This window comes from Egretta garzetta, unplaced genomic scaffold, assembly GCF_000687185.1.
Source record: "Egretta garzetta isolate BGI_Z169 unplaced genomic scaffold, ASM68718v1 scaffold158, whole genome shotgun sequence".
NCBI lineage: Eukaryota > Metazoa > Chordata > Aves > Pelecaniformes > Ardeidae > Egretta > Egretta garzetta.
Window position 1 is genome coordinate 2,950,489 of NW_009260430.1, and position 21,177 is coordinate 2,971,665.

Here is a 21,177-nt window from a genome sequence, read left to right on the forward strand (position 1 = left end):
GCGTTTACTTTCAAAGAAAATGTTTTATTCAGGTGCAGAAATCTCCTGATCTGAGGGGAAGGGAGAAAAAAAAAAAGTTCAGGCTACTAAGCTGTGAATATTTCAATAGTGATGAAACATTTTTCTTAAGAGATGACTTTTTAAAGAAAACAGTGAGGAAAAAAAATCAGAATCTAAACACTAACAAAGATAATACAATTAATGGGCTTGGCCAAAAGAAGGCTGAATTAAAGATCTTAAGCATGTAGAAAATCCCTTTTCCAGACCTGTCCCGCCACAAAAAAGGAGATATTTTCTCTAAAAGCCAAGTATGAGACCCAAGAATGGAGAAGCGACTGTTAGGACTTGGTTGGATTGATAGCTCATTTTTTTTTATTTTCATAATTGCTATCCTCACAAAAGATTGAAGCAAAGATTAAAAAAAAAAAAAAAGTTGATTTAAGCTAAACAGAACTAAACCAAACTAATTTTCCCCCTGGTCTTCACCCCTAAATCCTACTGGAGGATTGTTTGGGCAAGTTACTTTATTCAATTTCATATTCTCAAAACCCAAGTATTTTATGGATTCTTCAGGTTTTGGATCATGGTCCAGATGATAGATAGAATTATGATGAATATTCTATAGGCATTACTGCATTTCTGATTAAGGTGAGGTGAGTCTGTATCAAGGCTTCTCTGAGATATTAATGAACTAATTGAAGTATCTAGCACTGATTCTGACTTTTGATGGTTTTAATCAAATTCCTCTAGTAAGTTCTTTCTCCTTGAATCACTGTGCCAAGTATTAGCCTGCATTGTGTTCCTTCATTCATAAATATTCCCACAGCATAAACCAAACCTATTTTGTTTAAATGCAAATAATGCACTGGATTTCATTATGTAACAAATTTTGCCTGAGGTTGTGTGTAGTCTTTGAAAGTGACTGTAATGTATTCCAAGCTTTTAATATTCCTGTCTAATGTTTCTTTTTATTATTATGCTCTTTTTTGTTTGTCTGAAGTGGAAGAGATTATCTGTACTCTAACATAAGCCATCAGAATATCCCACTATACAATGGTTGTAGGACCGAGCCCTATTTTTTTCCACAGAATAAATAACTTTTGAACAAAAGGCTTCACTGTGGCATTAGCCAGATTCTCTTACTTTCCTTGCACCGCTGTCAAGCTGAAATGGATAACATTACCTTCAGTAGTCCGAGAGAAGAAAGCAGGGTGAGATGTAGCCAAAAATATCAGAATTAAGAAAATAAGATGTCTGCAGTTAGCCAAGGAAGTTATTTTCTTGTAGCAGTGGGAACAGCAGCGCTCTCAGAGAAACTAGTTCCAAACCTTTGGCAAAATGAGGATTCTGAAAGCAGTTACAGAGCAGTTTCCAACAGCAACATGACTCAGGATTCCTGTAAGGATGGAAGGTCTGTTTAAATGTGGCAGCCTGATGAAAGGACTTTTTGGTTTTGATCTCCCCATAAATTTAGTGATATACTCCTTGAGCGTTTGTTTAGGTCCATCTGTAAAAATAACTTAATTGGGATGGAGTCTACAGTACAGCGTTCTTTTTTCTTTTTCTATTATAATTTTCTGACCTTAATTTCCTGCTTCCTCATTTGGCTGGAATTGGACCAGTTCATGAGAAAAGTCCTCCCCATAAGGCATAAATTCTGTGTGTGGGAGAATTCCTTGTAGATATTTATTCTGTGAATTGGAATAATAAACTATTATGAGACTACTACAGATTTGAAAGCTACTTTGGCCAATGGCAGCAAGTCTGAAACTTTTATTTCATTATTATTCATTTTTCAGTTAATCCCACTGTGCAATTTGAGATAATCTATTTGCTCTGGTGTTTTCCTCTGGTAAAAATGCAAAAACCTCTTTGTCCACCAAATGCATGTACGTGCTACAGACTTGTGTTACTGACATCTCTGTACTTTAGTTGAAGCTCTGAATGAATGTTTTGAATAAAACACCATACATGTTTTTCACGGAGTATTTAATAAATGCATTTAGAAATTATAACGCAGGTTATTCTGTCTTGAATCAGTAATGTGAAGTGCATTATGTTCTTCACGTGAAAGACTCGGTGGTACTGAATTCAATATGGTTATTTGCTTACATCCGTGCAGGCTATCACAGATATTGTTGGCTGTAGATACTAATATTCTGATATTTTATTCTGAGGGTTTGTATTCACTTTTGATTTTTTTCATGTCTGGTCAAAGAGTTTGACACTTCTAGCACAAGAGCACATTCTTTCCAAATCCAAAATCTTAATTTTGATTCTGTTAAACTTTCTGAAATCCTTTGCACCATTTTTTAAACATTTTTCAATTTGCAGCTTTGTTAAGACGTAATTTGATCACCCTAAATTGTCTTTGAATGCTGATTTGAATATTTTGTACGCAAACGGGTAGTAATTGTGTTGGGCAATATATGTCTACGTGTTTTGACACTCCCAGTTACATAAGCGGTGTTTGAGTGAACAGATAATGTGTTTATTAAAAAGAAAAAAAAAAAATCGAGCTGCAGCTGCTCTTGTGACACAGCAGATTTTTAAGGCTCTCTTCAAAGGTGCTGCTGGGGAACGTCTAGGCACTGCCTTATTTATGATGTTAATGTTGTGGTAACATTGGCTTCAGGGGAGGGACTTTTCAAAGCTTCTAGCTGCTTAACAGCGCAAGGAATTTGTGCTCCCAAGCCCCTTAGCTACTCTTAAAAATCAAGTCACGTGTATGAACCGAACTCTAAGGATAGATACTTGCTTGGACCATCATTTGGGTTAAATGGACCCCTTTAGTGCAGAAGAGGACAAAAAATACAGAAAACTTCTGGAATTAAATTAAAAACATTGACTAAGATCTGCAAATGTACATGGGTATCTCCACAGGAAAATCTTTGTGGATCTGGGTAAAGATTGCATATCAAAATAACTAAAAATAATTACTAAACTATGAATTTTCTAGAAGAGAATAATTTAGTTTTCAGGTTCTTATCTGAAGTAACAGAAAATATATTTTATTTTGCATTCGTCCACACAAAGCTGGCTTTTCTCATGTGATTCTCAGTGGACTAACTTGAAATCAGATCCTAAACAGGAAAAGAGGAAGACCTTGCATTTTACATATTCTACAACATCAGGCATTGGAAAAATAACAAAACAGTCTTCAGCAGACTTGTTAGATTGTTATATAAAATGGTACCTTTTCATCATTACACTATATTACATCTAATCTTCTGTAAGTGTTCTTGCTTATTGCTTTTTTAATGAAAGCATTTCTCGGTTCTGAGTTACAGCTAGTTTTACGGTTTTAGGAGGGGCAGGATTGTAACAAATACAGATGGGTTTCGTTCATTTCCAAAGTAAAAATTATTAACTAGGTGTTGGCAGCTGCATCTACCATTTTATATATATTTAAATCTATTTTATGGTAAGAGTTTTTTGTTCTAGATATAAGGGTGGGAAGTGCATCTATACCTTGTAAGTTAATCAACCTTTCAGAGTTCACAGTGGCAATCAAGTCTTGGAAAGAGCATTTTGGTGAGAACAAAGCTGCTGAGGAATTCTCCCAAGTCCTGTTAGAATGATGGCTTGGAATTGATATAATGCCAATACCTGTGACAAGTCTGTAGAACTCAAAAGAAGTCTTATTGATTGGTTATAGTGCTTCGTAGATTTTTCCATAAAACCGCTTTTCATGGGCCACATAGGCGGATCATGCAGGGCAGTCTCCTGTTGTGCTTTTGCAGTGCTAGCAGGCTGACCACAAGGCAGAAGAGTGTTCAGCAGTGTTGTTACACTTTAGAGACTGAATTGCCAAACTAGTGGTGAGTCTGCTCTACCCCCTGACGAAAATTGGTCAATAGTGTGACAATTCCTAAATAAATCGCCTCACTGACCCTGTTCGTGGTCATCTTTGGCTCACCCCATTTAAGCCTCCAGCCATCACCTTTCTTGGTGTAGAGTTCCATAGTGTGCTCATTCCGATCTGAGGCCTTAGGCTCTAAAGCTCTATTGTTCATTACGATCTCCTTCCATGGGTCAGGTCAACACCTGCAGTTCCATTCTCTGCAGCATTATAGTACACATCTTGTTTCTGAACAACAATATATTGTTTAAAATGAAACACTTCAGAGAAAGCAATTTTTGAAGGAGCAATCAGTCTGACATGTCTCCACATCCACCTTTCTCCAAGTCAGTGTTCTCCCTCCATAATTTTAAAGTCCTGTGCTGTCAGGTTTTTTTAAACGAAGTGAAATCGCTCTTTCAACTCTTCTGATTGGGGGTGAAATACTGAAAGACTCAAGTCTTTTATTGTTATAACTATGCTTTAAATATCTCAAATGTCTTAATCTCCTGAAGGATTCATTCTTTAACTATTTGGCAAACAAATACAACACATGTTGCTGCAACGTTCTCAAAAACTTCTTGTCCCTGAGGGGAGGGACGTGGCTTTAAGGTCTTCCTATGCCCTCAAATTTCATTTAATTTTATGCAGATATCAGGAAGATACTGCTTTATTGAAGATGCTAACACACTTGTATGTTTTAAAAACAAACGAATGTAGACACAGTAGACTCCGTGTCACTAATTTCTATGAAGTTGTATGGGTTGTATCACAGATTTTGAATGAATGTTTTCCATTGTGTAAAAATCAGCAGACAATATGACCTGCTGATTAGTTCTAAAATTGTCTGGACAGATTGCAGTCTCATAAATATTTTCTGTTTGCCTTGAATCTCGTTCTGAACACTATTACTTCTGCTATCCACGTTTAAAAGCTTGATTTATTTAAATTATTCTTTGCTTTGTAATAAAGATGTTACAGAGCTGTTGTTAACTGTCCTTTGTTATGCTTTTAAAAATCTACAAGAATACTGCTGTGAGTGTGTATATATATAATATATATTAAAATTTTATATAAAATATTTGATGAATCCTCCTAATTAAAAAGGGGGGGGGGTGAGAAGTCCCTCTCTGACATAGAAGTCTGTAAGGTTTACATGGTTCTGTGTTGTTACGATGTAGAGTGCCAGGGAAAAACCCATAAAGAAAGTGCAATTGCATGGCAAAATTGGAGACGATTTCTTCAGGAAGAAGGGGGAGTTCCCCCATGTGCTCCCCCAGCTTTTGAACAGCTTAACTCCACACTTCTGGGTTTTGTTGATATAAAATCAATCTCAAACTTTCAAAAGTTGGTTTTGCAGATGTAGTCTTAGATGAATGATCATGTGATGATAAAATATAGTGTAGAGATGACCAAATTAGTTTTAAATCCATCAGCTTGGCAACTGCAATTTTAGGCGCGGTAGTGTGTAACACCATGGAAGCTAATTCACTGTTCAAAAGAGTATGTTTATCTGTCTGTGTGTATATGCAAGATGAATTGGCTGACATGAAGTTGCTGTGGCTAAATCACTTTCAGTACTTGAGCTAGTTAACTTTAAATTAATTTTAAGGTCAATTCATCTATCCCTAGGCTGAAGAGCAGACAGCATTGTAAGCAAGCTCTAAGGACAGAACTTAACTCAAACAAAACCAGAGATAAATTGCTGAAGAATTAAATGTCTACTTGCCAAGTAAAGAGAGTCTGCCCCACTGCTGGGTATTGGAAGTGATCATTATCACACACCAACCATCTGGGCTGTCTCTGGATTTTCTTTGTGTGCTTGCTTATCTTGTTTTAGTTTCTGAAACATTTTATTGATTTTATTTCTATAAAATTACTCGTGGTGATCCTTGACCTGCTCATAAATATGCTGTGGTGGCTCCTTGCTGCATTTGAACCCACCGTGGGTGCTTAGTAGATGCTATGATGTTCTCCTGGAAAAATTCCATGGGCAGAACAAAGAGATGGCATGAGGCTTTCTCAAGTCCTTTCCTCAGTTCCAGCTGTCTGTACTGTGGAATATTTTGTAGAGCCGGAGGTGATGAGAGTCCTTCCGGATGGATGACCTACTCAGGTTCTGGTGCAGGTAATATGTGTTTAATTTTCAATAAACCTTAGCAAAAGAGAAAGAGGCTGCATGGTATAAGAACAAATTGCCATCAGTGTAACTGGAGGTTTTTTTCTTTAAACAACTTTTGAAGTGCTTGTCACTTGAAGATCTTCATGTACAGTTTCTTTTTTTCCTCAAAAGGTACATGATGATGCTTCTGAAAATAAGCAGTCTTCCAATGGCTTTAGAGCAAAAAAAGATTCACAAATATCTCCTTCTGCGGATTACACTTATCAGCTTTCCAATCTTTTTTCAAGATGAAAGGTGAAACAGTCTGACTTGCAACAAAGAAACTCTATCTCGTCTTTGAACTGTTTGCCAAGGAAGTAATGGGCTTATGGGGTTTACCTGTGCAATGCTGAATTTTGCTGATAACAGCAGCTTTTAATGAAGCATACAAAAATATTTGAAACTTAGATATATTTTGGTAGGGGGAGGAGGGAAGGGACTTTTGTTTGAACAAACTGTGATTCTGAAATGCTTCTAAGTATTCAGCTAGTAATGCTGTTAATATCCCAGACCTGTTTTCTACATATGTGTTCCTTTATGTACTGAAATTTCAACTGAGCTTTGTATTCTAGAGTCATCGCTTACAATTATTTTTATTTTCAAAACATAACAGCCTAAAAATATGGCTTTAATTTCTTCCAAGAGGCCATATGTGGATTTTAACTTCTTGCTTCTAGGCAAACTGAATCTTTCAGCATTCATTTTCCAAATAGACAGGCTGATACATAACTTCACACATGAAGCTATTCGTATTGATTTCAACAGGACTATTCATATGAAGAAAGTATGTACACGGTTGTTTGTAGGATCAAAGCACTATCAAAAACAAAACAGGAAGATAAATGTCATTACAACCAAGATTGTCCAGCAGTTCTCTGCTGATATTTTTCTATGTATTATTCTTATTAATGCGTGGAAAGATTTACTAAAAATATATATTTGGAAAAGATAAGAGCTGTCCCAGAAAATTTGAAAGCATCATAGATGAATTTATTGTATAATAGGGACTCACAATAAAAATACAGATTATTTTGCTGTAGAGCCTTCAGCTGTACAGTAGACCAATGCCTTCCTGTACTCAATACATATAATAAACAGGCAGCCATGAAAGGACAAAACGTCAGATTAGATGGACAAACTGGGAGCGCAAGAGATCACAAAGATTGAGAAGCACGAAAGTCAAAGTTCTTAGCAAGGAAGCTTCCTAGGCAGTGAAAAATTTTGCTAGGTCTCCTACTGAAGGAGAAATGTAGGGAAGTGTTTGAAGTAGGTTACTAATATCGAGACAGACATTCATATAGCCAGGATCCATACAGTGAAGTTACTTACCCAATGCTGTGGTTTAACCCCAGCCGGCAACTAAGTGCTACGCAGCCTCTCACTCACTCTCCCCTCCCACTCCCCCCCGTGGGGTGGGGGAGAGAATCAGGGGGGAGGGAAGTAAAACCCATGGGTTGAGATAAAGACAGTTTCATAGAACAGCAGAGGAAGAGAATAATAATAATGATGATGATGATGGTAATGATGATAAAAGAATATCCAAAACAAGTGATGCACAATGCAATTGCTCACCACCTGCTGACTGATCCCTGGCCTGTCCCTGAGTAGCGGTCCCCAGCCACCACCCCCCCCCAGTTTATACACTGAGCATGACTTCATATGGTGTGGGATATTCCCGGGGCCAGTTGGGGTCGGCTGTCCTGGCCATGTCCCCTCCCAGCTCCTTGTGCCCCTGGCAGAGCAGGGGAAGCTGAAAATGTCCTTGACTTCTATAAACACCATTGAGCAACAACTAAACCATCAGTGTGGTATCACCATTCTTCTCTTACTAAATCCAAACCACAGCACTATGCCAGCTGCTAGGAAGAAAATTAACTCTATCCCAGCCAAAACCAGGACTCCTAAGAATTATGAAGAAAGAGGCTTTCTTCCTCCCTTTTTCATTCTGATCTCCTATCTCTATTCCAAAAGTAGTATTTTATAACACATAGTACTTAACTTTTAAGACAACATCTATACCTCCTATAGCAAACTGCATGTGTCTGTCATACAGAAAGCCCTAAGTAGTTACTTTTTGGGGTCTGCTGTGCTTAAACAATCAGATGACCAAAGAGCATGCAGAATTAATATGGTGCAGCCAGATACCTATGTGTGCTGTACCAAACAAGGCTCTTTTAAGGGGAAAAGTGAACCTCTGAGCATGGCATTTGGGATACTTAAACCATACTGAAAGCTGCTCTCTCCTCTCTTCAGTGAGGTGCTGTTCTTCATTCTTGCAGATGTCCTGCAAACACATCATACATAGCAGATACTGACCCGTTATTTCAGGTGTTCCATTAGGCACCCTGTTTCTCCTTTTCAGTCCCCTACAGTCTCACTTGAGTCGCCCTGCAGCTGATGTGAACCAGAAGTCTAGACAAAGGCTTTTCTAATTATGGCAGTTCTAATTAGTTCTTCAGTTTACAATGAAATCTGCTTAGAACAGGTAATTTCAGTACTGTACAGCTCATTGCTGAGCCATCTTGCTTTCTTTTTATAGAAGACTATTGAGATTTCTCAAAAATTCTAGTATTGTAAGCATTCATAGACAAACTTACTGTGAGTAGCCAAAGTCTGAAATCTTTGTTCATTTTCCATTTATGGACTCACAGGCTTCATGTAAGAGGGAAGCACAACAATATGGATTTCTTCAGTTTCCCTAATACAGTTCAGAAATCATGTGAACAGAAAAACTATTTGTAATCTAATGGGGTGTGACAAGAATCATAACATATGGTGGCCACATTACTTTTTCAGCACAGCGCAGAGTGAAGCTGTACCAAAAAGCGTATTTCTTCAAGCACCGTTGTGTTTCTGTTGTCTTCATCCTCCTAAGACTCATCTTTCTTGCTCGCTTGCTTATTGGCATCCAGGTTCATGAGAAGAGAGAAGTCTTGAAATAACATTCAACATGAACAACATGTTTTGTAATTTCAGACTGTTCTAGTAGCCAACATGGAAAACAATTACTGCCTTTCTTTTTGCAGTAGCTTAAACATAGCTGAAGACCATTACCATGTGTGTCCCTGCCTTGGTTGTCTATTCTTTACACTGAACCAGCTTTTCTCTGCCTGCAGACAGTGTGTGAAATAATTGTGTAGCCAATATTTTTTCAAAGTAGGTATGCACATATTTATACTCATGCAAGCAAGATGGAGAGGAACAAACAGTAACTTAAACTAATTAAAGGTTAGTCTAATTTTTATTTGATTGAAAGTGGAGACTAGTATGGGAACATTGCACAATAAATCCAAGAAATTCTGCATAAGGATTAGCTGATTCTTGGACTGGAAAATGCAGAAAAGCTTGAGCTGAACACCTCCACATTTTAACTCTGCTCTCACAAGCGTGTTTGCAAAGATGTTTGACCACCTTTATTGTTGTTCTGGGCTCTTCCTTTACTTGCTGAGCTTTCTTCTTAGACACGGTACTGCAGAAGAGGAAGTCTTCTTGCATCTTTCTGGCAATACTATTATCCAAAAATCAATGCTGCTGTTGTTGTTTTGGTGCAAGTGTGATGATGTCTACCTCGGGTTCAGTTTGTGACCAGGTGCAGTCCCAGATTCTCCCTTGTAGTGTGCCAACATGCTCAATTATTTCCCACCTTATAAGGCCCTAGCAATGCAAAGAATAGTAGAAATCTTTTCTCTCCCTTCTACAGTGCTTTCATGTCCCTAGGGAAAAATCCACTCCCCTTGTGGGAAGTAGGATTTGTGGTAAAGTGAAGACTGATGGTTCATTTTGACACATTTTGATCAAAGCAGTTACAAGGTACTTTTTTTGCATTGCTGCATCTTGTTCTGAGTTAAATATATTCATGCAGATCTGCCCTAGGGCATGCAGGATTTGGCCCTAGTGAGGATTTCAATGAACGCTGGGTAAAGTCAGGAAAGATTCTGTTGTTTTTCAATAAGTTTTAAATTAAGTCTCAGTGGAAACTTACAGTCTAGGCATCCCTAACACATCTGAATTTTACTGCCTCTTCATTTCTGTTAATGTATCTGAAGGCTATCTGCATGCAGAAAGCTGCCAGAGGGCCAAGGATGTGGTTATTCCTCTGCATTCGCCACTTGTGAGATCACATTTGGAGGCTTGAGTGGGATCCCAAGCTCAAGACAGATACTGATGAACACATACAGAGGGCCATCTGCTGCTTGGGGACCTGAAGCACTTAACATACAAGCGGAGCTTGGGAGAGCCAGGTTGTTCAGCCTGGAGCAGAGATTGCAGGAGATGTCTTGGTGACCTCATGGGTGGTTATGCAGAAAACAGACTGTGGTGGTTCCTGGAGGCACACAGATGACCAGCAACAGACGCAGGTTACAGCAGGGAAAATTCTGACTATAGATGGAAGGAGAAAATTCTTCCAAGTGAGGGTGTTCAGTCACTGGAATAGAGCCTGAGAGAAGTTGGGGAAGATTGGAGACTTTCAGAATTCAACTGGACAAGGTCCCAAACAACCTGATCTAATTTTGACACTTCCTCTAACTTTGAAGATAGCTGTGAAAATGGACCAGATTATATTCAGGGGTTTCCTCTAAAATATGTATTATTTCTTAATTTTAATGTGAGTAATAAAGTATCTTTAGGAAGATTTTCCTTCTACTGCTCTGGTTTACCATGTGGTCCCGCAAATGGCTACATAAGCATCGCTGTAGGGGCAGTAAGCTGTGACATGAAAAAAAAGGTCAGGATAGAAAGGAAGAAAAGTAGTTGTCAAAGGAAGCCTCCTAGATAGGCTGTGGTGCTGGACACATCAAAAGTGAGAGCTTGTCACCAAGGATTCCTGGCATTTGTCCTCAGTTTTTGCTTTATGCCAAGAGTACCACCACACCACTAAGAGTTTGTGGATCACTTTCTGAATGGACACTGTACAGGAACAAGAGATCAGACAGAGATCATCCTGTGCAGTACTAATTGCTTAAATCTGGATAGCATCTAGGGTCTGAGAGCTCGCTGTGGAAAGTCAAGAATGGTACGATAGATCACAGCCATGTACAGAGGTCAGGTGGAGCAGCATCAAGAGTCTATGTCCCAGCTCTGGTACAAAAAAATCAAAATCTTAATCTTGATTTCTGACAAATGTTTTCTTGTCATGATTCTACCAATCACATCAATATCTATGTCTTAATTAAAAGTGCAGCAATGTGTAATCCTATAGCTCTGTATTTGAAAGACAGAAAGAGGAAAAAAAATACTGCAGTAATTGCATTTGAGAAGGGAAGAAAGCACATATGGAATGCACATGTAGATAAGTATGTGGGGAGGCTTATTGAGATTCTTGCAGAAATAAGGAAATAACTGAAAAAACTGTTGTAACTAGTAAAAGCTAGCAATTCCCAATATGAAACTTTATAGTTTTTTTTAAAAAAGGTAATAAATCAGAGTGTCTTTTCAGTCTTTAGGTCATTCTTGGACTTTAATAAGCTGGGGTTCAATGCAGGACATGTGTAGTCTTCTTGTAAGTAATAATAGGACTCATTAAAAAGCCTACACTGTGACTGATAATACCTAAACTATTATATTCCAGGTGTCTTTACTGGTGTGCCCACGAACACAGTCTATGATAAACTCATGCTAGGATGTTGTCTGCCTGTGCTTTTGTCTGTTATGGTAACAAATGTTTATATCTGGACAAAAGTCTGCTCTACTGCTGTACCTTATGGAGGAAAGCAGAATTTCTCCTAGTTTGTGGCCTTACTTGGGAGAATTTACTTGAGATGGATAAAAAAAAAAGTAGTCACACTGATGTCGGATCCTCATGGAGATTAAATGCTAGAAGTGCTGAAAGTTGCTACAACTAAATGCAGTGAGGTGAAAGAAATCTTCAGGAATCCATTTCACGGCTATCCTTTCTCAGTGTAGGAATGCATTCAGTACAGCAGTTCATGCAAATGCAAGCTCCAAACTAGAGGTTTGATCATAAGATTATTTTTAAATAAAATTGTCATTAAGAAAAGATAGCTTCTCTGTGGTTTTTCAATGCAGTCCTATTAAAATCTGTGGGGCTATTTTAACTTTAGAGCAAAATAAATTAAAAGCAGAATACAGTCCCCAGCATCATGCCGTGACTTTCTATTTTAGATGAGTTTCAATAGGAGACTGAATTCCTGTAACAACTAAAAGCTCTGTTGCAAAGTTCTTATGATCGATCAGAAAAGAAAAAAACTTGTGAACAATTTTGTCAATGTTGTTATACAAAATAATCTTTCCTTAACTGGTGTGATTACCTTTATTTTTTTTTTTTCATCCTTTTCCACATTTTTCTCATCCCTCTCTCATCTTCACAGTTAAAGAAAGGCCAAAAAGAGGGAGTGGCTCAGAAGGGCAGATGAAGTAACCATTTCCTGAGGGCTTTTTTTTTTTTTCTCTCTTTTTTTCAAAAAAACCCCACAGAATACTGTCAGTGGCAGACCTGGGAGCATGACACTCTGGTGTGGAATAGCTACTTTATCGTGCTAGAACACTGAGATAAAACTGCTGTGGACTTGGTAGCTCTTCCTGTCATCTGTGATTTGGGGGTTTGATGCTGTCCCTAAAATTAGTACTGCAAAGAATGATGCTTCCAGTAACTAAGCCCTAGCAGAAGTACAGATGAAAAATGTAACTCAATGGTTGTTTATCCCTGTGTGCTAGCAAAGGCAGATAATTTCTTCCTCCCCCAAACCAGAACAGAAGAGAATGAGTAGGTAAAAACAGGAATGACAGAAAGCTAGTATTCTCCTCTGTTAGTGCTTCTGCTTGTAGTCTTTCAGACGTGTGCAGTCATGGGGCTGCTACAGTAACTGTCCACTGGCAATGAGCCTGAAGTAACTGCTGCTTTTAAGAGAGGTTTTCAAAGGTACAAGAGAAGGTTGGTTGGCTGAAGGAGAAGGTAATGTCACTAATAAGTTACAGGATCCAAATACAATTTTGCTTTTGGCTTTAGCAGTTTTGTTTCCGGTGGCCCATGCTGTGGTTAGGCCCATCCCTCTGATGTACCTCTACATATCTTTCCTGCTAGTCTGTCTTGTTTGTTAGATAGTAAACACCAAAGATTTTCTTAGAATGCATACCAGTGTTGGGGAAAGTCTGTACTCTTTTCTAAGCGTAATTGTATACGGAATGATGTGACCTTTCCACTTTCACATTTCCGTGTTACTAAGCCATCACTTTTTTTTTAATAAAACTGGGATAGAAATTCTGGCTTCTTTTCACGTTCCTAAAAAAAAATCTTGTGGAAAAAAAATACTATATAAAAACTAATTTTATATTCTCCTAGCTTCCTAGATACAGGAAGAGGAGAAAAGTGAAGAATTGAGCTTTGGTAATCTGTTTTTGGGAAAGGCACAAGTTCCAGATCTCGACAGGTTATGGATTTTTTTTTTTTCCCCCCCCTAATTTTATTTTGATTTCTATTTTGGCTAGTAATTCCCAGTCTAGACTGAACCTGAACATAAATTTTGGTACTCAATGTGTAAGGGGTATAAGCAATTTCAACTGCTACATTTTAGAAGAATTCTTCCAGAAGGGTCATTTCACTCCTACTGAATGAGAAAGATGTATTTGTTTTACCAAGAGTGTTTATAAACACAGGTCCTCCCTTCCAGTCAAGGTCTCTTGGGAAATTAGTTTGTCAGTGATGTCTAAATCTTACTATGTTCAGTGAAAACATTAGAAGGCTCTGTCTGGCCTTAGAAATTATGTCATTGTTGTTGAAGATTTAGGGAAGTGCTTATGGTAGAGATAGATTGGTATGTCCTGTATTTGGAAAGATTATTCTATGGAAATCAACGATAAGGAAAAATTTCCTAAGCAACATGAATACGAGGTATTGATGACATTGGCACGGCTACTCTCTTTGTCCATCGTGCCATCACAGCACCATCCTTTCTTCTGCAGTGTCTAAACTCTTACTTCTTGAATGTGTTTGCCCTCAGAACTTCTTAGAGTGCGCAAAGTTGAAATCATCAGGCTTAGACTAAAGGTTTTCATAAGCAAAGCATATGTACGTGTTTTTCCAGCTAACACTACAGAGGTTTTTGTCTATATAAAAATTTCTAATCAGTTTTCTACTATCTATGCCAAGCTACCATGATTAACTATGTTAGTAGCGTTTATAATCATTAATCATTTAAAGCAATAACTACTTCTGTCCCATTAGTGTATTGCTTTGATCACTGTGAATAAACAAACAGCTATTTAATACCTGGTTTAGCACAACATAATCAAGTGCTGTATTTCAGTTCAAAATCTGGATGAGGGTTATATGAAAATTGTTAAGGAGAACTACTAATTTACTTACCTAAGCAAAAGTTTGAATTTAACTCACTCTTGTTATTCCAGTATCACTCCATATATGAGTATTGGTGGGGTTTTTTAATAAGAGATACTCTTGCTGCTTTATTTTGTCGTTTAAGAATTGTTTCATGATTTGGAAATTGGTTTAAACAAGCCATCAAGAATCAACCAAAACTGCTAAAACCAATGTCTGAAGAAGGCTGTATATACCAGTACAGTTTCAGTAGGTAACGCCAGTTAAACTATCGATGTACATAGCCTTGAATTGCGTAAACAACTTGGAATCACCTGCAGAGTCTGGTTGAGGAGGAAAATTAATTCTAGTCTCATGAAGCATGGTTCCAGCCATTCTACCGCTTCTCTTCTCTCAAGTTTCTTAAGGTAGAAGTGTACCTCTTGCAGTTCATACTTGCCTTTTTGTTACAGCAGCACATTGTAAGAATTATAGATAATCTGTTCAAGTTTAGTGCAATTTTGGAATTTTAGAGCCAAGCTCCAGTGACTAAAGATTATTCAGAATAAATGAACAGTATTTAAGGAATCAAAAAAGGACTTAAACTGACCTTAAATCTGAATTCCGAAATCCTTAATTATTGTGTCAGGGATTTCATTGCAGCTATGAAATTGTATTCAAATTCACATCCCTCCAAACTGCACAACAGAAATCTGCACTACTGCAAGATTTGAGTGGGAAAGTAGAATTAAGTCTTGGTTATCTTTCTCAACATCTTTTGCAATATTAATGTGAAATAGAGCTCCCTTTCTGTTTACTATTAAGTTTTCTTAAGCTTCTGTCCAAGACTGATGACTGTTTTGCTATGGTCGCTCTTTCTTCTGAGCTCCTCTGTAATCCCCATCCACGTGGAAGTGCTGTAGGTACAGCACCATGCTAGTTGCATGTTTAAGAAATATTTGCAGACAGAATGTTCTGCTCTGGAAGCTAACAAAGCTGTTCAGGACAGCTACTTCCCTTTGTCCGCTGCTTTTGCAGATGAGTAATTGCATGCTATTGTTTATCCTTCTGAAAATGCACTTCTCAAGAGCAGCATTTTTCCCATGCTTTGGTAGTATTTGTGGAATATGCCCTCTTCTAGTTCCATTCAAGTGAGGCTATATAAATACAGAAGTATTTGTAAGCGAACTTGAATTCTGCGAGATGCGACATAATCAAAAAATAGAAAGATGGATCTGATCCCTAGAATGCTGGGATAGCCTCACGGATTGAGAGGTGAACGGAGTTTTATGGGGGAAGGGTTTTATTTCCAGTTGGTGAATTTGGGAAAGGCATTGCCCATTTTACAGCCTCAGTTTGTTGGTGAAACAAAAATGAAGATACTGACTTCTGTGAATTGCTTTGAGAGCTGTTATGCCATAGTTATGGCATAGAAGAATGGGACAGCACTGTTCTAGCCTGCACGGTGGAATCTCTGCAGTCCTCAAGGGAGCTGAATAGGTTCACTTTTGGCAACGTTTCAAAAATAAACAGCCATTTCTGCTTTCCTCTGTGTATCTTTGTCTGCTAGAAAAGATATTTAATTACTGGAGTAGTGCCATTGTTTCCACTGGATGTTATGATTAGCACTGAGTATTTTGAGGGTAAGGTGTGCAACAAAAAGTAACGAGCAAAGCCTGAAGGGTTGGATAGACTATGTGACTATAATTGAAGATAATTGCCCTTAATAGAAAAATGGAATACAGTCATCATCTTTGCCCTGTTCTAGAAACTAATCTCAAGTGGGCCAAAAACTGTATGTTGACAGAAACATTTTAATTAAATATTGATCATAACGGTAATTTTAGTATTTAACATCCCCTTCCCACTCTTCACATTTGCATTTCAAACTCCAAGAACTGCTGCAAAAGTTGGATTTTCAAAAACATGTCACAAATTTTAAATTAATTTCCTTAGATGAAAAATATACAGACATGGAAGGCGATGCAGCTACTAACTTCGGCATACCAAAACTTTGTTATATAAAATCAAGGCTTAAAAGTACCAAGAAGCTATTATTACCAGACAGCTACAGACCATGACCTGCTTAGGTCAGGTATTATAGTCTTAAATCTAACTGAATTTTTATTATCTTCAGTGCTTTTTCTTTTTCTTACTTCTTTCTTTGTATGCAAAAAATGTAATGGAATGTGTGAAGTGGTATGTGAAAATACGTGAAAGTAACTTGCATAAGCATTTGGATAGTTGCGCAGATACCCTTGGAGTAACCTCTAAATCAATTAAGTCCAGACCAGATCATTCATGACCACAAATCATTCCTGTGTGAAGACTTCTCCGTGAGTACGATAAATAAATCTCCATAATCAAAACCAGGGCTGCCGCTAGACTGCAGTGGTGGTGTCAGAGGAAAGGGACAACGCAGTACAGAAATTAAACTATATTCATGTGAGATGTTCTTTCAAATGAAACATTTTGGAACAGCAAAGACACCCTGCAATGTTTCTGCTGTTGCTGCCACGTAGAGGAATTTTTGTTGTCAGTGAGGCATCTCTTGCAGGAACTTCATTTAACTGTGGTGGGGGACTCTGCCTGTCTTGCAATAAGGAAAATGCTGGAGTGTAGGGGCTCTACCGGTAGGAAGGTGTAGAGTGAGAATGCCAAGGCATAAATGGTCAAACAGCAGAAGTGGCATGGCGTATTTATGGGCAATTACAAGAGCGAAGTCTCTGGGTAACTGTTGCTTCAACAGAATTCTGGAAAAAACTTCTGTCTTGCTTTTTTTTTTTTTTTTTTTTTTTTTTTTTTTGACAATGTCCTTCAACCATAAACTTCCTCCTTTATGTTGACTGAGCTGCCATTTTCCATGAAACTGTAATTGAAATAAATTATTTTAATACTGTTTTGAGATGCACCTCGTATTTTTAGGAGGGAAGGACTGCGTAAAAAGCTGTTTATTTAGGTAATGTGTTATATATATCTATAAAAAAATACATATTTATATTTAATTTGGCACAATTCTGAAATTCGGGCATTTTCCTCACTTCCTATAGAAAGCAAACTTTTGCCTTTTAGCTAAGCCCTGTGAGTGTTTGAACCTTTCAGACTTTCTGCTGCTTACAGCCGCTTTTGACAGATGGCTGGATAAGTTAATAATCTTAAATGCCTAGAAGTTTGCTATAAGCAGGTCATCAGGCAACAGAAAGCTCATTCACAAGTTTGTCCTTAAGGACCCATCTACCAATGTTTGTAATCATTCAAGGCAGCCTGCCGGTTTCTACCAAAATCCTCTGAAGAGCCAAGGTTTTTTAGGCGGAAAAAGGAGAGAGTTGTATACATATGCGAGGAATTAACAGGAAAAAATGTGTACAATTAAATTTAAAAGTTTATCTAAAAAATGCACATCCATAAGATGTCAGACTTCTTTTGAGCTGTTTTCATACAATTATTGGGTTAGTGTTCATATTGCTGTAATACATAAACTTTGAGTGATGTCCCTTAGGATTTCCTCCCCACCTTAACTATACGTAAGGCATTTTTTTTTTAGTGATGTTTAGCCTGTATTTGACCAAGGTCTCTCTTTGCCTGTATAGAAGTGGGCATGATACAGCAGGGGACAGCTAGCAGAACTGGGTTTGTCTGTATAGTTTAGAAAAGAATGTTTTGTATTTGAGAAACTGGATCAATAACTGGTTTGCGATACCATTGATACGATGCTGGTTACAGAAAACATGAATAAATAATATGAATAATGTCTTTCTAATGGGTCTACGTCTACAACAGTTGATTATTTAAAAGTACATTTCAAGTGCTAACAACATATCAAGCGAGGTTCCTCAGTAAGGTAATAGTTGAGGGATTGAGCTTATATTCATGCTGTATAAAATACAAAGCATTGTGAAGAGGATGGTAAGGGTCTTTGAGCTAGAAACAAGATTTTAAGAGCAGCCTTTGGTGGATGCACACAGATTAGTAAAGGATGTATGTTTGACAGAGAAATGAAAAATTTCCAGGGGAATTTTTTTTTAAAAGTGATGTTGTGATGTTTTGTACAACATACAATGTTCCTATGCCTTTTAAGTGAAAACCAAGCTTGATAAACATCTTAAGGCTGGTTTCCATAAATTATATCTGTAAACAGTGGGGTCTGCAGTAGGAGAAACAGATGAAGCACAAAAAGTAGTGTGAGAACAATTTTGTGTATAAACAGAACACCACTTGAAAAATAAAAGTTCCCTAACTTCGGAACTTTCTGGACTAATAATGTTCCAATTTGTACTGTTAGACAACCCCACTATAAAAGTGCTATTAAAGAGACTTTTTAAAAACAAAAATCCATACCTTATTCAGGCCAGATGAGAAAAAACACACTTACCAAAAATGTTGGCAGCTGTGCAAAAAAAAGTTGTTGAAAGATTGTAATGAACTTAATCTTTCTGCGCAGAGGCAACAGATGCTGGAGGCCCCTCTGTTCCAGATACTGTAGCTGTGCCATGTTCTTTCTTTACCAGCATTCCTTGAAAATTAGGAAAGGGGAGTTTAGAACTTGTTTCTTCCGGTACACAATGTTTGTTTTGAAATCAATATTTTTCTGCACAGTGAGGCAGGTATGGTAGAAGCAGTTTGGAAACGGGCATTGCCTTTTGGGAAAAAAATAAATTGCTGATAGTGCTGCATATGTGGAAATGAAGGCTTTGAGAACTGTTTGTGAAGACCATGCATGTGACTGGCAAAACATGTTTACTGTTTGCTCTGTGATATTTGGGCAAACACATTTGCAACATGAATGAAATAAATAATCATTGCAGTAAAACGCCCTCTGGAATCCTTTGCTTGGGTGGCATAGTTCCGTCTCTCAAGACAGAGGGCCCAGCGCCCACACTGTCATCTTCTCTAGTAAACACATGGTGGAACAGCTGGCCTCATGCTACATTGCATGCTGCCCTTAAGAATATGCGCAAGATCAGACGCGAAGTTGTACCTCACAGGTTGGATGCGGGCAACTAGGATGTGCATTTTAATATCACTGGTACTAGTAACAGATGTTACAATATTGAGACATTTCTGAGCACATTGGCTTAGTGAATTCTATGTACATTAGTTTACTTTCTGGGACTGTTTTCCCCAAGATTCTTGAATGGGATGTACATCACCAGTGAGTTGCTAATCAAATACCTCATGCCTTTGCTTAGTTTTCTTTAGGTTTCTACCTAATACTGTTATCTAAATTGAGGAACTATAGTAATAACATGGCAGCTTTTCTTTAAAAATGCTTCTAGCCCTGTTGTTGGAAAGCGTGCAGGGGGACTGGAACCAACCAGCCAAAGCAATACCAACATTGTTTCAGGACAACCAATAGATCCCTGGATGCACGGGAGCCATAGCCAAAGGGAACAGCTTTTCAAACCTTCTATATGCCTTAGTTCTGCTCTGAATCACCACCAGAACTGAACAGTTTCATGTGTGCATGCTATTCTAGGTACAAGACACTAGTGTTTTATAGACTTTTTTTTTTTTTCTGGTAGGCAACAGGGGACCAAGTCCTTGAAAACGTTCAAAGAGGTACAGTGACAGTTCCATCAAAAGACATTGAGCCTTCACATGTTCTCTAACACAACCAGAGCACTTACAAGTAAAATTGTTATTTGGAGAGAAACACAGCTTAGGGCTGGGCCTGTCGGGATCTTAACATGGACCTTGCCTTTGATCTTGCTCTTGTGTTAGTGTATGCAGTAAGAGCCCAAGTAATTTACCCAAGATCCCATAATGAGATAGTAGCAAAATCAGAACGATGGTTTGGGGGCTACTGAACTCTAATGCAGGATTTCCTCTCCTTAAACATTCTTTTTTCTTCTGTGCTTTTCCGAATACAAAGTTAAATTATCTAATCTCTTTGGAACTCTGCTTAAAGAACGTTGATCAAAGACAAACCTCAAGATCTGGCACAGGTGTTTTGAATGTTTTAATTCGTTATCAGATTTGTATAAAGAAAGGTTTTACACTTAAGAATTCAAATGCTTAAGTTTAATCTGGTTCTTAATTCTAGTGTCTTAGAAACACTGAAAACATGACCCTTAGCTCACCCATGACTCCAAACTGACACCAGAAGGAGCTGTGAACTGGCTTTATTGTGAAATTAATGGAATTCTCTTCTGTGATAGATATAGGGAAATGACGTACAGGTTTAAAAAACATCTTATTTCATCTTATTTTGGGAACTGCATCTTAATGGTATCAGAATTGCATAAATACACACATAGTTCCAAGGAATCTTCTAAAAGAGCATCTAGGCTTTGATTTTTACATCTGCTTTACTCTGGCTATGTAGTTCACCTAATCCACTAGCCATTTGATACGTATTTTATATTGCTACAATAGTTTGCACATTTATTTTTTTAATGACAAGAGGCTCCAACCCTTTTCACGTCTGCATGGAAAGTATCTGCATAGCTAAGGGCTCGCACTGGTAAGCAAAGGCGGCTCGCCTCTTGAGCAAATACAGACTGGTAGACTTGGAACACTGAAGAAAAACATAGTGAGACACTGAGGCATTTCCAAGTTGTTTAGTCAATTCTTTGGTGGGGTGAGGGGAGCAATTATAAAAATAAGACAGCTAAATCAAAATGAACTATGGAAATAAAAATGGAAATTATCTAATTGCAACAGAACAAATAATTCCCAGACAAGTGCAGCAAAATTGCCATTCATTAAATGCTTAAACACGCACTAACTTAAGGGAGAGGTGGTTCCCACTCTGAGAAACAGCTTTAACAGAAATTATTAGTGAATAAATGTGATTTGTTGTCTAATGGAATATCTATTATAAGCAGTAAACTCCCTCAGCTTGTCTAAGATTATTTAATTGTTTAACATACTGGCCCTTTAGTGTCCAAATGATCTTGTCCA